We start from the raw sequence: 14,213 nt of genomic DNA, 5'->3' as shown, positions 1-14,213 counted from the left end.
AAGTAAAAATTTAAGATCTGTAGACAAGTGCATGAGCACATAACCTTTCTACGGTCTGGGGTATAATAAATACTAATGAACATTATCTTCTGGTATGATGGTAACTTTCAACGTGAAAATAATGTTTAATTACACAGGTCTTCTTGCGACCGATCACCCACATCCGTCCTTCAGTGTGTGTCCTGGTTTCCTTTCCTGTTGCTGCCCTGCAGAAGCAACTTGGGGAAGAAAGGGTTCGTCTGGGGGTACAGTTCCAGAGGGTATAATGCATCATGGCGTGGAAACGGCAAGACAGCAGCCGTGTGAGGCTAGCTTGTCACATCACATCAGCAGGCAGGAAACAGAGAGAGGACAGCAAGTGAGGGCAACAAAAAACAAAAACCAAAATCAAAAACAAAAAACCAAAACAAAGCAGAAAAGCTCAAAAGCTGGTCCCCAGTGATGTATTTCCTGCTGCAAGACTCAACCTGCTGCAAGTTCTGTAAACATTTCCAAATGGCACCACCAGCTGGTAACAAAGTATACAAACAAATGAATTTATGGGGCCCTTTTCATATTCAAACCACGGTGGTTTTTGGAACTATTTACATGCTTTTAAAAAAGAAAAAAAAAGAAAAAAATCCCCACAGTGTCCAACATGATGCGTCACTGTATTATTTACCTGTCCAGCACTACCCTCCACAGTCCCCACCACCCTCCCTTACTTCCCAGCACGTGGTTCATGCACCATCTCCCTCTTCCCGGGTGACAGACTAACTTCTATCCAGTATCCTTCCCTGCTTCTTTCATCCCTCTTGTCAGATTTTCAGTACTTATCAAACTCCTCCGTGGCTCACACATGTTTCGAAGGGTGAGCCACAGAACAGGTTATGATCAGGCACTGTGTCTTAGAAGTAGGAGTATAAAGTAAATTGGCTTCAAGTCAATACTTTCCCAGCATGAAGCCTATTATGGAAATGAATAAAACTGCGAAGGAAAGAATTAAAGATAATTTTGCATTTTTGAGAATTAGCTGTATTTGACTCACAAATTTCATATTGAAGTAGAGGACTTGTGATTGAAATAGGAAATTATTATACAAGGAAAATATATATATACTTAATAGAAGGTTATTTATGAATATTTCTTTTGTAAGACAAATAAATTACTTTTGACAACAATGTGCTAATAAATACTTATAACAATGATAGAAATACATTTAAATATTTGTCATGTGAATATATGTGTATGTACAATGTTAATGTTTTTCATAATAAGAACTACAGGGAGCAACATTTTCTTGGCTGAAAGAAATATACAAATAGATAGTGGCTCTCAAAAGCAGATTCTCAGAAAATGCTCCACCACACAAGGACATATGCTCAACCATGCCCATAGCAGCCTTATTCATAATAGCCAGAACCTGGAAACAGCCTAAACGTCCCTCAATTGAAGGATGGATAAAGAAACTGTGGTACATTTCCACTATGGAATACTACTCAGCTATGAAAAACAAGGAAATCCCCAAATTTGTGAACAAATGGATGGAATTAGAAATGATCATAATGAGTGAGTTAGCCCAGAAGCAGAAAGACTCACATGGTATATATTCACTTATAATTGGGCACTAGCCTAAAAGGCATGTCCTATGTAAGTCTTCACTTACCAGGAGATTGGGATAGATGTAAGTACATCCTACTGGGACTCTAGGTAAGAGAAATATAGGAGATGGGGAAATAGAAGGATCCAGAGGGTCCTAGAAACATACAAAAAGAACATCGTAATGGGTGGATAGGGGCCCATGGGGGTCTGCTCAAACTATTGCACCAACCAAGGACAATACAAGTAGTTAACATCAAACCCCTACTCTGATCTAGCCAATGGACAGGACATTCTCCATAGTTATGTGGAGAGCGGGCACTTACTCTGACATGAACTCTGGTGCCCCATAGTTGACTACCTCCCCTTGGTGGGGAGGCCTCATGGCACTCAAAGAAAGAATAAGCAGGCTACCAAGATAAGACTTGATAGCCTATGACCATATAGTGGGGGAGGGGGTCCCCCTCAGTCATAGACCTAGGGGAGGGGAATAGAGTGAAAGCGGGAGGGAGGGAGGAATAGGAGGATACAAGGGATGGGATAACAACTGAGTTGTAATCTGAATAAATTAATTAAATAAAAAATAAATTTTTTAAAGGAGATTCTCACCTCAAAGGAATCAAATCTCAGAAAGAAAAGACATGAAATACTTTTTATCAAATGCAGAATATGAGCTCAGAGGGTTTTCAAATATTTCCATATGGCTGATAAGTGAATCGTCAGGGGCTGTTCAGGCTAGAGAAGGTCCAGTCACTGCCTGGGGTCTGGGGCTAAGTTGTTATGGTTTTGATAATCAAAACTCTGTGGCAGGTGCTGGGCTAAGCAATATCTCATCTTAACCTTTTCCAAACCCTTACTGTCCACACTATTAACACCTCCATTTAAGAAGAAGTAAATGCCAGGAGGGCTCCACATCCATGAAATCTCAGCCATATTGTCGCCTAGGCACGGCCTGAGTGATGGCAATGCCAGCTAACCTACCAGCCCAGATAGAAGAGATCGGTCACGGTTTTAGATGAAGAGCTACAGCCAACTGATGGCGCTGAAAGAGGAAGGTTTAGGTTTCCCCAGGAACAAGCCCCTGATAGGTTTAGGCATGCCGTCAACGCTAAGTGAATAAACACTAAATACAACTCAGAAGGTTGTATTTATTTATGCATATATGTAAAAATAATAATTAAAGGATAGGTCATGATTTTGAGAGGGAGTAAACACAGGAGGAATTTTTTTTTAAGACATACTTATTCAGCGTCATGATCAGACATTTAACAACCAACAGCACAGGCAAAAAAAAAAAAAAAAAGAGTCTACGGTAAAACCTTCTGTTGGGATGCTTTACACTTTCTGCAGAACAAAAGCTAAAATAACCTGCTATACAATTAGTCACACGTACAGTCCCAGAGTTCTTTCTGCCCATACACATGAGTATTATCTAAAACCATGTCTTCTTCGTAGCAGCTAGGCCCTGCCACCACACCGTGCTTGGCTGAGTTCACAAATCTGCTGTAACCTGTGGCTTCCCTGTCACATCTCTGGCTCTCCTCTCCTGCTAAGCTTTGTTCCTACCTCCTGCCACTGCTGCTGCTGGAACCTCCACAGCCACCTTGGCTTCGTAGTTTAGCAAAGAACTGGCCTCCACCACCATGAGGGCCAGAGCTCCCGCCTCCTCCCTTCATTGGTCCAAAGTTTAAAGACTGATTGTTATAACTGCCAAAATCATTGGTAGCTTCCACCACCTCTAAAATTGCTTCCACTGTCACCGGCAAAGCCACCTCCACCGTTGTCATAGCAGCCACTCCCGCTGTTGCCACTGCCCTGGTTTTCACAGCCCTGTCCACTACTTCGCAGCCTCTGCTTCCTCCCGAGTGACCAGGGCCACCTCCTCCGTAACCACCATCATTACTAAATCCATTATAGCCATCCTCGCTGCCACCAAAGCCACCACCACCACGGCTGCCACCAAAGCCACCACCATCACAGCTACCACCAAAGCCACCACCACAACCACTGAATTTTCCTCCTCCATCAAAATTGTCATCGCCACCAAAAGTGCCTCCAAGACCATCACCAAAGTTTCCGGAACCACTCCAAACCTCTCTGCTGGGCAATGCACTAGTCATGCCTTGCTTTGACAGGACTTTTCTTACTTTCACAGCTGTGGCCATTCACGGTATGATATTTTTTGAATACCAATCTTGTCCACAGAGTAATGGTCATCGAAAGTGACAAAAGCGAAGCCCCTCTTCTTCCCACTGCCTCTGTCAGTCATGATTTCAATCACTTCTCTTTTCCCACACTGCTCCAGTCTCACAGGTGATGCTCTTCAGTGTCTTCTTTAACACCACCAACAAAAAAATCTTCACAGTCAAGTGGCCAGCTGGTCTCTGAGAATCTTCGCTTGGCACAGCTATCTTGGGCTCCGCAACTCTTCCGTGCGCCTTACGCGGTCTTGCATTCATAGCAGCATCTACTTCCTCCACCGTGGCCTATGTGCCAAACCCAAAGCCCCCGGATCTCTTGGTGTTTGGATCCCTCATTACCACACAGTCGGTGAGTGTCACCCCATTGTTTGGAAGCTGCACCCTCCAGCCCTCTGACGAAGAGCTTCCCTAGCTGTTCCGGCTCCTTCGGAGACTCTGACTTAGACATGGCGGCAGAGCGATGGGTGCCTTCAGCGATGCTTCCTCGGCCGCATCAACCCCCAGAAAGCCGCAGGAGGAATTATAAGTGAGAGAGAAGGGGTGGACCTCAGGTAAATACAGTACTCATGTATAAAATTATCCAAATGGTTTTAAAGTTTTAGATTTTTTTTAAAAATCAAGTAGCTTGCTTAAGATCACACAGATAGTAAACTTGAATAGTTTAAAACTACTGTATTGTGCTGTGCCATAATATAAATGGAGGGAACTGATTTTCACTTCATTAAAATATTCCTGCTAGTATTTTTGTCTGACTTGACACTAATTATATGTTCTATTTTCTTAAGCCATATCACTTCTGAAGGGCTACACCATAACTATTTTAATATTGAACACAAACTATTAGTCTTGGACAAAGATTCAAATAATCAAGTTTTCATATCTCTACATAGTTGCTCTGCAATGAAAATACCCTGGTACGATAAGAAAAATAACAGTCGGTAAGTGTTATTGAGTATCGCTTTCTAAGTATCGTTCTCACTTCATAACAATAATACAAACCTGAGATAGGTGCTATTGTTATCACCAAAGTACACAGGAGAAAACTGAGAGATTTGCTTTATAGGAAATCGTCTGGGAGGATGTACTACTACACAACAGGGACATATGCTCAACCATGTTCATAGCTGCCTTATTCATAATAGCCAGAACTTGGAAACAACCTACGTGTCCCTCTATAGAAGAATGGATAAAGAAACTGTGGTACATTTACACTATGGAATACTACTCAGCTATTAAAAACAAGGAATTTCCAAAATTTGTGGACAAATGGATTGAACTAGAAAATTGTCATAATGAGTGAGTTCACACAGAAGCAAAAAGAGCTAAATGGTATATACTCACTTATATCGAGACACTAGTCCAAGGTGTACGTCCCCATGAAAAACTGTACCTACCAGAATAGTGGGTAAGAGGGGAGGACATCCTATTGAAACTTTAGGTGTGAGAAGCCTGGGAGAAAGAGGAAATGGAAGGACCCAGTGGGTCCTGGAAAACTACAGGCGAGTCTGGGCCCTGGGGCCCTCTGCAAACTGTGGCAACAGCCAAGGAAAAAATAGGCAGTAAAAACCTTGAACCCCTACCGGACTAGCCGATGGACATTCTCCACTGTTGAGTGGAGAAGGAGATCTAACTTTCACACAAACTCTGGTGCCCCACATTTGAACATGTCCCTTGGACGGAGATGCCTGGTGGCACTCAGAGGAAAGATAAGAGGTCACCAAGGAGAGACTTGATACCGTATGAGCATATTCAGGGGGAGGAGGTCCCCCTCAGACACAGACTTAGGGGAGGGGAGGGGAGTAGGGGGGAAGTGGGAGGAAGGGAGGAATGGGAGGATACATGGGATGGGCTAACAACTGAGATGTAATATGTATAAATTAATAAAAATGTATTTTTAAAAAAAAGGAAATCGTCTGGGAATTTCATACAGACTATGAATGTGTTATGGTCAAACCACCTACACTCTAACCTCCCTTGACCATTTCCCTCTCCCAGTGCCGGGGTCTCATTTTAAACCTTATTGAGTCCACTTTGTGCTTCTGGCATGTGTGTGGATGTGTGGCCAGCCACTGGAATGTGGGCCACATGTCAAGGGCCACATTCAAAGTACACTGGCTCCCCCTCAGATGTCATCAGATTTTGTCCAGTCTTTGGCGTTGGTGAGACTGTAAATTGGCACAGCCACTGTAGGAATTGAGAGCTAACTGACACAGAAATGAGTCCTGGGAGGAAGAAAAGATATCCTGCAAAATATGTGATCCCTAAAAGGACAGGAAAAGCAAACCTCAGCATCACAGGAAGCACCACGCATCTGGGGTGCGGTTTCTTGTGCCTCTCCCCATCTACACTGGAATGCTGACTGGCTTAAGTATCAGAAGGTCTTACGTGTGCAGTCACGGCCACTGTTGGTTTATGTGTGCAGTGTCCCTGTCCTCACCGGAAAAGATTGCTTCACAGTAGTCCTCTGCCATTTCTGACCTCATCTTCCATGAATTCCCTGACCTTGGGGTTAGTAATTGTAATATAGATATTCTATCTAAGGCTGAGCACTCACTCCACAGGATCTTTTTCTCCTGGTTATCCAGTTGTAAATTTCTGCATCATTCACCATCTATGACAAAAACAGGTTTCTCTGATAAAGACTGAGAGCTGTACTATTCTATGAGTAAAAATATAAGTATTTAAAGGGCAGCTTAATATTATATCCATTTAGCCAAATAATGGTAATTAGTTCTTCCCTAAGGCCTATAACCTAGCCAGCCGTTCGTTCTTGGGCCACATAACTCTACCAAACATGAGCTCAAACTCATGAAACAGGCCTTAAAAATCAAACCAGAAAGTGGTTGGTTACCCCTAAAACATTTGTGCCACTACTGCACCAATGGGCATGTCTTGCCAAGATGGTAGTGGATGTAGCATGCAGGATTCACAGCACAGCTAGGTAAAACTATTGGTAATTTTTCTCCACTGATAGCATGCAAAGCACCTCCTGGCACTGTGGAAGCTAGCTAGAAGAAATACATTTTCCAGATCAGTATCACCTTCATTTCTCTCTGTTAAATGTACAGTGTCTTAAGCAATAGAGTCTTAGCATTAGGTTCTTAGAGGTAATCAAGAGCAGTGGCAGCAGCATGGTTTGAGAGTCGATGGGACTTCACTGGCCAACAGCTAAAAGTAAGATGATCCACCCTTGGCACTGGGCGTCTGCAGGAGGCTTTGTCCTTCCGTAAGGAGCAGCTCCATTCACATGCTTTCCATATATGTATATATTTTAGGAAGCTTCTATAATAATAGGCTAACATATGGCATTTTCAAAGGTCTTTGGTGTTGATAAGAGTACAAATTGGCACCACCCTTATGGAAATTGAAAGATAACTAATATGGAAATGTGCTTTTAAAAAGATCTTGGAAAATATGTGCTCCCTAAAAAGATAAGACAAGCAAGCCACAAGATAAAAAAAAAAAAAAACTTCAAAAATGGCATATACAGCATTATATAAGTTATTTATTCTAATATAGCAAAACATTTATTGTAAATGAAAACAACTTTTAGGGTACATTTTTCTCATTTGCAAGAATTCCCTCTGTTTGCTAAAATATCATAGCCAACCTTTAAATAAAATGAGTATTCATAACCAGATTTTTAAAAATTTAATCTCTGAAAATTAAGATCGTGTTGAACAGAAAAAGTCAGACTCAAAAAGACAAATATTTTGTTTTCCCTTACATATATTATCTAGATTAAAAATAGGAACAAAGAAGTTTATTTTTTAAATGGGCAGCAGTTAGTCCACAGATTCATAACTGCTCAAGTACTATGATTATTGAGTGTTCAGTTCTAAATGGGACATCTATCTCTCTCTCACACACACACACGCATACACATACACACACACACATGCACACATGCACACTCTCTCACACACACATACACACATACCCACACACATGCACATGCATGCACACACACATGCACACACATTTGTGCATGCACACACATGCACATGTACACACGCACCACCCACATGCACATGTACACACACACACACATGTATGCACACACATGCATGCACACACAGCAGCACAGGCCCAGGGAACATACAGAAATGTGGGAGAGGTAACATGAGAGATGGAGAATAGGCAGAGGACTGTGGGCTGCAGTCTTCTGGACACAGCAGGGCCATGGCACTCATAACAACCACCGTGGGCTGGAGGGACAGCTCAGGCGTTAAGAGCTCTTCCAGAGGTCCTGAGTTCAATTCCCAGCACCCACATGGTGGCTTACAACCATCTATAATGTGACCTGATGCCGTCTTCTGGCATGCAGGTGTATATGCAGATAGAACACTGTATACATAAAAGAAATAAAATCTTTAAAGAAAGAAAGAAAGAAAAGAAAGAAAGAAACCATTGTGACTTACAGGAGACCTGCACAGAATCAAGCCCGACAGGATGCCAGAATGGAGGAAGAGGGGCTCACAAGGCCTGCCCCTAGCTAAGCAGCTTGGCAGTTAATATCTGTCTTCTGAGGAAGGGCACTCTTCAGGGCTGTAGTCACTGGTCTGTCATCCATAGTTCAGAAAATAGCCCCACACCCATTCACCCAAGTACCCATAATTAAATTCAGTGGATCATAGATTTAAAAGACATGAAGGTAAGAATCTGCCAGGAAAGATTCCAGGGGGAGTGGGAAGGGTGTGAGAGGGGCCAGCAGGGGTAGGCGAGATTAGAATACATTATACAGATGCATTAAGCTGTCAAATGATAGGGCTAGTTTGTTGATTAACTAAAATAAAAGAGGGATACATGAGGGTGGAAAAGTTACTTGGGAAAAGGAGACCACAAAGAGATGAGAAAAGGGGACAAGAGAAGGCAGCGGAGGAGATGAGCTTGGCCAAAGTCCTAATGTCACAACAGAACCCATCATGTCCCTCAATTAGTACATACCAACGAACCACTAAAATAAGAGCATCTCTGAAAGTCTTCACAGGAAGCATCCTTATGTGAAAGAATTAGAGCCAGAGACAGGCAGAGACAGAGGCTAAAAGGCCTTGTACAGCCGCGGTGTGTACAGGTCACAGCTTCTGGAGACTTGGAAGTGCTAAGGACTCTATAGTCACCTTGTTCACTCTCAGTTTCAGATGCACTGAAGAGCCATGACATGAGATGTAAAGGTTAGTGCTTGACCACGTCCCCTGGATGGGGAGGCCTGGTACCACTCAGAGGAAGGGTAGCAGGCTACCAAGAAGAGACTTGATACCCTATGAGCATATACAGGGGGAGGAGGTCCCCCTCAGTCACAGTCATAGGGGAGGGGAATAAGGGGAAAATGGGAGGGAGGGAGGAATGGGAGGATACAAGGGATGGGATAACATTTGAGATGTAATATGAATAAACGTCAGTGGGTCCGCTCTGCCCCCCCACCCCGACTGTGTAACCCTGGGCAGAGTCCTTATGATCCTGCCCCTGCCGGTCGCACCGGGCTGGGGTAGGTTACATAAGAGTGTGTGTGAGAACGTGCTTTCCAGCCACACATCTCTACAGAATCTGTGGTTTAACTGTTAATTCCAGCCACCTTACCTTAAAATGTGAACTTTTTTTTAATTTCAGGACAATTGTTAACAGTAGGAGCACTACACTTACAATAAAATTCCATTAAATACTATAGAATAAGCATGAACAGAAAAGCACTAGGAACTCATCACAGTCTGCGCACAATTCAGACCCATCTTATTCCAGCACCCAAAGAAAATTTTAGAACAGTTATCTGAGGCTTCCGTATAACATGCCTTTATTTATTCCTCCAAAGAGAGGCAGCTGTGGGCACAAAAGCCACAAGAGCCACAGTAACAGCCTCCCCCTAGCCGTGGGCACAAGCGTCACAGTAACAGCCTCCCCCTAGCCGTGGGCACAAGCGCCACTGTAACAGCCTCACCCTAGCCCTGAGCATAAGCATCACTGTAACAGCCTCCCCCTAGCCATGGGCACAAGCGTCACTGTAACAGCCTCCTCTAGCCGTGGGCACAAGCGTCACTGTAACAGCCTCACCCTAGCTGTGGGCACAAGCGCCACTGTAACAGCCTCACCCTAGCCGTGGGCACAAGCGCCACTGTAACAGCCTCACCCTAGCCGTGGGCACAAGCGTCACTGTAACAGCCTCCCCCTAGCCGTGGGCACAAGCGTCACTGTAACAGCCTCACCCTAGCCGTGGGCACAAGCGCCACTGTAACAGCCTCACCCTAGCTGTGGGCACAAGCGCCACTGTAACAGCCTCCCCCTAGCCGTGGGCACAAGCGCCACTGTAACAGCCTCCCCCTAGCTGTGGGCACAAGCGCCACTGTAACAGCCTCACCCTAGCTGTGGGCACAAGCGTCACTGTAACAGCCTCACCCTAGCTGTGGGCACAAGCGCCACTGTAACAGCCTCCCCCTAGCTGTGGGCACAAGCGCCACTGTAACAGCCTCACCCTAGCTGTGGGCACAAGCGTCACTGTAACAGCCTCCCTCTAGCCGTGGGCACAAGCGCCACTGTAACAGCCTCCCTCTAGCCGTGGGCACAAGCGCCACTGTAACAGCCCCCCCTAGCCGTGGGCACAAGCGTCACTGTAACAGCCTCACCCTAGCCGTGGGCACAAGCGCCACTGTAACAGCCTCACCCTAGCCGTGGGCACAAGCGCCACTGTAACAGCCTCACCCTAGCCGTGGGCACAAGCGTCACTGTAACAGCCTCCCCCTAGCCGTGGGCACAAGCGTCACTGTAACAGCCTCACCCTAGCCGTGGGCACAAGCGCCACTGTAACAGCCTCACCCTAGCTGTGGGCACAAGCGCCACTGTAACAGCCTCCCCCTAGCCGTGGGCACAAGCGCCACTGTAACAGCCTCCCCCTAGCTGTGGGCACAAGCACCACTGTAACAGCCTCACCCTAGCTGTGGGCACAAGCGTCACTGTAACAGCCTCCCTCTAGCCGTGGGCACAAGCGCCACTGTAACAGCCTCCCTCTAGCCGTGGGCACAAGCGCCACTGTAACAGCCTCACCCTAGCTGTGGGCACAAGCGTCACTGTAACAGCCTCACCCTAGCCGTGGGCATAAGTGCCACTGTAACAGCCTCACCCTAGCCGTGGTTTTGTTCTCTGTCATTCCATTTGCCTCACTCAACTATACTCTGAAGAGAGTAAATAAGAGATTTCTAAAATCAACGCTTCACAACTTAAAACTGTCTTTACAAAGCATGTTAAATCTTGTGCTCTCACCTGTCTTGCCCCAGACCACCTAGGGCATCAACCCTCTCCTTGTCCAGTGCACTGCCTGAATATAGGCCCCTCCACCCCCTGCTTCAGTCGCTCAGGCATCATCATCCCAGCTTTCATATCAAATGTGACGGTATCCCAGGACGTGTTCAGTAAACCTCTATGTAGAAGAAGAAGAAGAAAAAGAAGAAGAAGAAGAAGAAGAAGAGGAGGAGGAGGAGGAGGAGGAGGAGGAGGAGGAGAGGAAGGGGGAGTGAGAAGAAGTGAGAGGAGAAAGAAGGGGGAGGAGGAGGAGAAAGAAGAAGACAACAAACTGTGGCAGTCAGTTCTCTCCTTCCACTCTGTGGACCCCAGGAATTGAACTCAGGTCATCAGAATTGCAAGCAAGCACCTTTGCCTAATGAGCCATCCCATGAGCCTTTTAAATGAGGTTTATACCTGTATCCCTTAATCTAAGGTAGCTCCAAAAATGTCACTATGTAAAATCTCAAAATAACAGAATGATTAGACTGACTCGGCAGACACTATAAACTCCGCTTGTCCACTGAGCTCTCGTGGAGCTGCTCCTGGGAGCGCAGTCCTGACGCTTCAGTGGTTGTTAAACTGAAAACATTTTCAAGAGAAACGTAATTATTTCCAGCCACCTTCTGTTAAAGCAACGTGGAAGACTCTGTAAGAGAGGTGACTTCTGGCTCACCCACCTGGGCGAATCTAGAATGATAGAGTCCCATCTGTGGGCAGCAGCCAGCTCCACAGAGCAGGCCGTGGTCAGAGTCCAGCACCCAGCTGTCGTCCGCATTCTTTGTTCAGGGGCAGAGGACCGGATTGAGCACAGACCACACCTCACAGCGTGCTATTTTGCCTGGCCCAGGAAAGCCTTTCCTTTATTTTACCTTTGAACTTGTCTCTGCTCTTCCCTTTCTGTATCTTCATCCTTTTTGTCTCACTGGAAAAATACTTTTAAAATATCTAACATATTTTTCTTTAATTGGGCCATACTTACTGTTTCCTCAAGCCTCCTTCTAATCTTGTCATCCAGTTGACGGAAGTTTGTCCCATTCCTCCCATGTGGCCATTTCCTGATGACTACTTTGACACCTTAGTTCCTTGACCACCCCCACCGCCTGCTCCTCACTCACTCTAGTCCCTGCTACATTGATATCATCATCATTGATTGATTAGTAAGCTCCTCCTTAGCTCAGGGATGTAGGTCTCGGAAAGGATAGCCCAGTAAGAATGTCCTGGGCCTGCCAGAGAGGCCTTTGGCTCCCCAGAGCCCTGCTGTCAAGGATGCTCCATGTAACACAGATCCACAGCATAACCCTCGTGAGCGCTGATAACGATGCGTGTCCTACTCTGATCCAAAGTGGGGGAAATGGGGAAAACAGAAGCCCTGACTCTGTGAGGTCCTGCGTAAATGTGCAGTTTCTGACATGGGCACAGCCTCGGTGCCAGAGAAGAATTGCAAAGCCCTTCCCTTCTGGTCTCTGTGTGGATGTTGACAGTGTGTGCAGAAAATGCCCAACCTCTTCTAAATGTTTATGGCCTGAAGACTGCAGACTCCTACCAAGACTGGCAAAGCCTGCCTTCTTGTTTACTGTACAAAATAATCCCTCTGCTCTGCTCAGTTCTCCATAGTAAATACACTGAGCTCTGGGCATGCTGACGTTTCTGCATCCCAGAGCCCCGCCTTCCAGTTTCCCAGCATCACTACCTGTGTGTCTGTGTGTCTGTCTGTGTGTCTGTGGTCTTTTCTTCACTCCCTAGTGGTCCCTGTCAGTTCTATCCCTGGAGCCGTGCTGGATGCTGCAGGGAAACAAAATGTATTTTCACATTGGCATTGAGAGGCACTTGGAGGGGAAGTTGAAAATGCTAACGAGACAAGACACCTGATCGGCCCTGCTCTTGATCAATAGTGGCCCGCCTTTCGGGAGTCCCTATGCAGCTGTAACATGCATAGACTCGCAATCCAGAATGCAGGCAAGGCGTGCCCCGACTCTCACTCCCGCCAATTCTTAGGACACATAATGGAGAGAGTATCACTGTGCTCATGCAATGACACAGGAGGAAACAACCCATGTTATGCCAAACAACGGTGTTCAGACGCATGCTACTTTCATAGGCCAGCAGCAATGGCCTCTGCTGTGGAGGAAGAGCCCTCATGCCCACACAAACTCTAGCTGCCCACCAGACACACTGTTCTTGGGGTAAGAATTTTCATAGCAGGCATGTCACCAAGTGGCTTAATACAAGACTGTGTCTCTTACACGAAAGGTTTTAGAATACGCAATGCCACGGAAATTCCTTCTGAAACTCATTTTTACATCTTCAATCTGGCGGTGTCAAGCAGACAAAATGTGAGGTAGCATATGCTGTTAAGTGTCTCACAGCTGTCATCTTAAAAAAAACTGAAGGCAGCTTTAGTTGGGCGAGCACACTTACTTCCTGCAAATAAAGGGTTGAACAGACATCAGTATCTCTACACTAAAAATGCCTGGGTATTATTCTTCATTTAGACCTAGCACTTTTTTTATTTGCAGCAAGCGCTGCAATTGCTCCGGGTACTGGCTCCATATGGTAACTCTGTGGATGGCATTTTTCTGAGATAATAGCCAAAAGGGCTCAGATGTTAGGATTACACCATACGCTGAAGACCCGCAGCTATTGAGTCCTGCAGCTCCCTGTTTTTAGATGAGGAGATGTTGGAAACTATGAGGTACGTTTTAGAGATCTGTGAACCCTTATTTCTTGTCCTAAATATGCTCCTGGGAAGTTCCGGTGGGTGGTAAAATCTCTCCTTGTTCTCACTGTGAAAGCAAGGCTGGCCCCCATTTTGCAATGTACTTCAGATAGTAACGCATAAATTATCCTCACTTCTTCCGGGCTGGGGTCGGTGGTAAATTTTATGTTCACTTTAGCAAGGGGAAGAAATGGACGCACAGAGCCATGGAACTTGCAGCCTTCCCTCGCTCACTCACTCGGTTAGCAGAGGACCATGCATCTAGTCACGACCAGGAAACAAAGAGTTGAAACCTGCTTACTCACCAGGAATGAAGCTGAGAACCAACCCAGTGAGTCCCCAATAACTACTGAGTGACAATAGCAGTGATGACGAGGTCCGCGGCTGCCCACTTTGGCCATGTAAACTTCTTTGTAAATATTTAAAAATATATATATTATTAGGGT

General features: G+C 45.6%; 1 protein-coding gene and 1 pseudogene across 2 annotated transcripts in view; both read right to left on the bottom strand.

Annotated features, from left to right (window-relative positions):
• The window catches only part of GRM8 (glutamate metabotropic receptor 8), an 855,522-nt gene extending 853,908 nt beyond the window's left edge, over window positions 1-1,614 (bottom strand). The window contains exon 1 of the mRNA XM_084788018.1: window positions 1,594-1,614. The gene's annotated coding sequence lies outside the window, so the exon portion shown is untranslated. The remainder of the gene's footprint in view (window positions 1-1,593) is intronic.
• Window positions 1,615-3,140: 1,526 nt separating this feature from the next.
• Window positions 3,141-4,227, bottom strand: LOC311599215 (heterogeneous nuclear ribonucleoprotein A1-like; annotated as a pseudogene). Its single transcript has one exon. The product of its transcript is annotated as a heterogeneous nuclear ribonucleoprotein A1-like (transcript).
• Window positions 4,228-14,213: the final 9,986 nt, after the last annotated feature.

Source organism: Acomys minous (genome assembly GCF_964271855.1).
Source record: "Acomys minous genome assembly, chromosome: 6".
Lineage (NCBI taxonomy): Eukaryota > Metazoa > Chordata > Mammalia > Rodentia > Muridae > Acomys > Acomys minous.
This window is presented reverse-complemented; position numbering and strand designations above follow the sequence as displayed.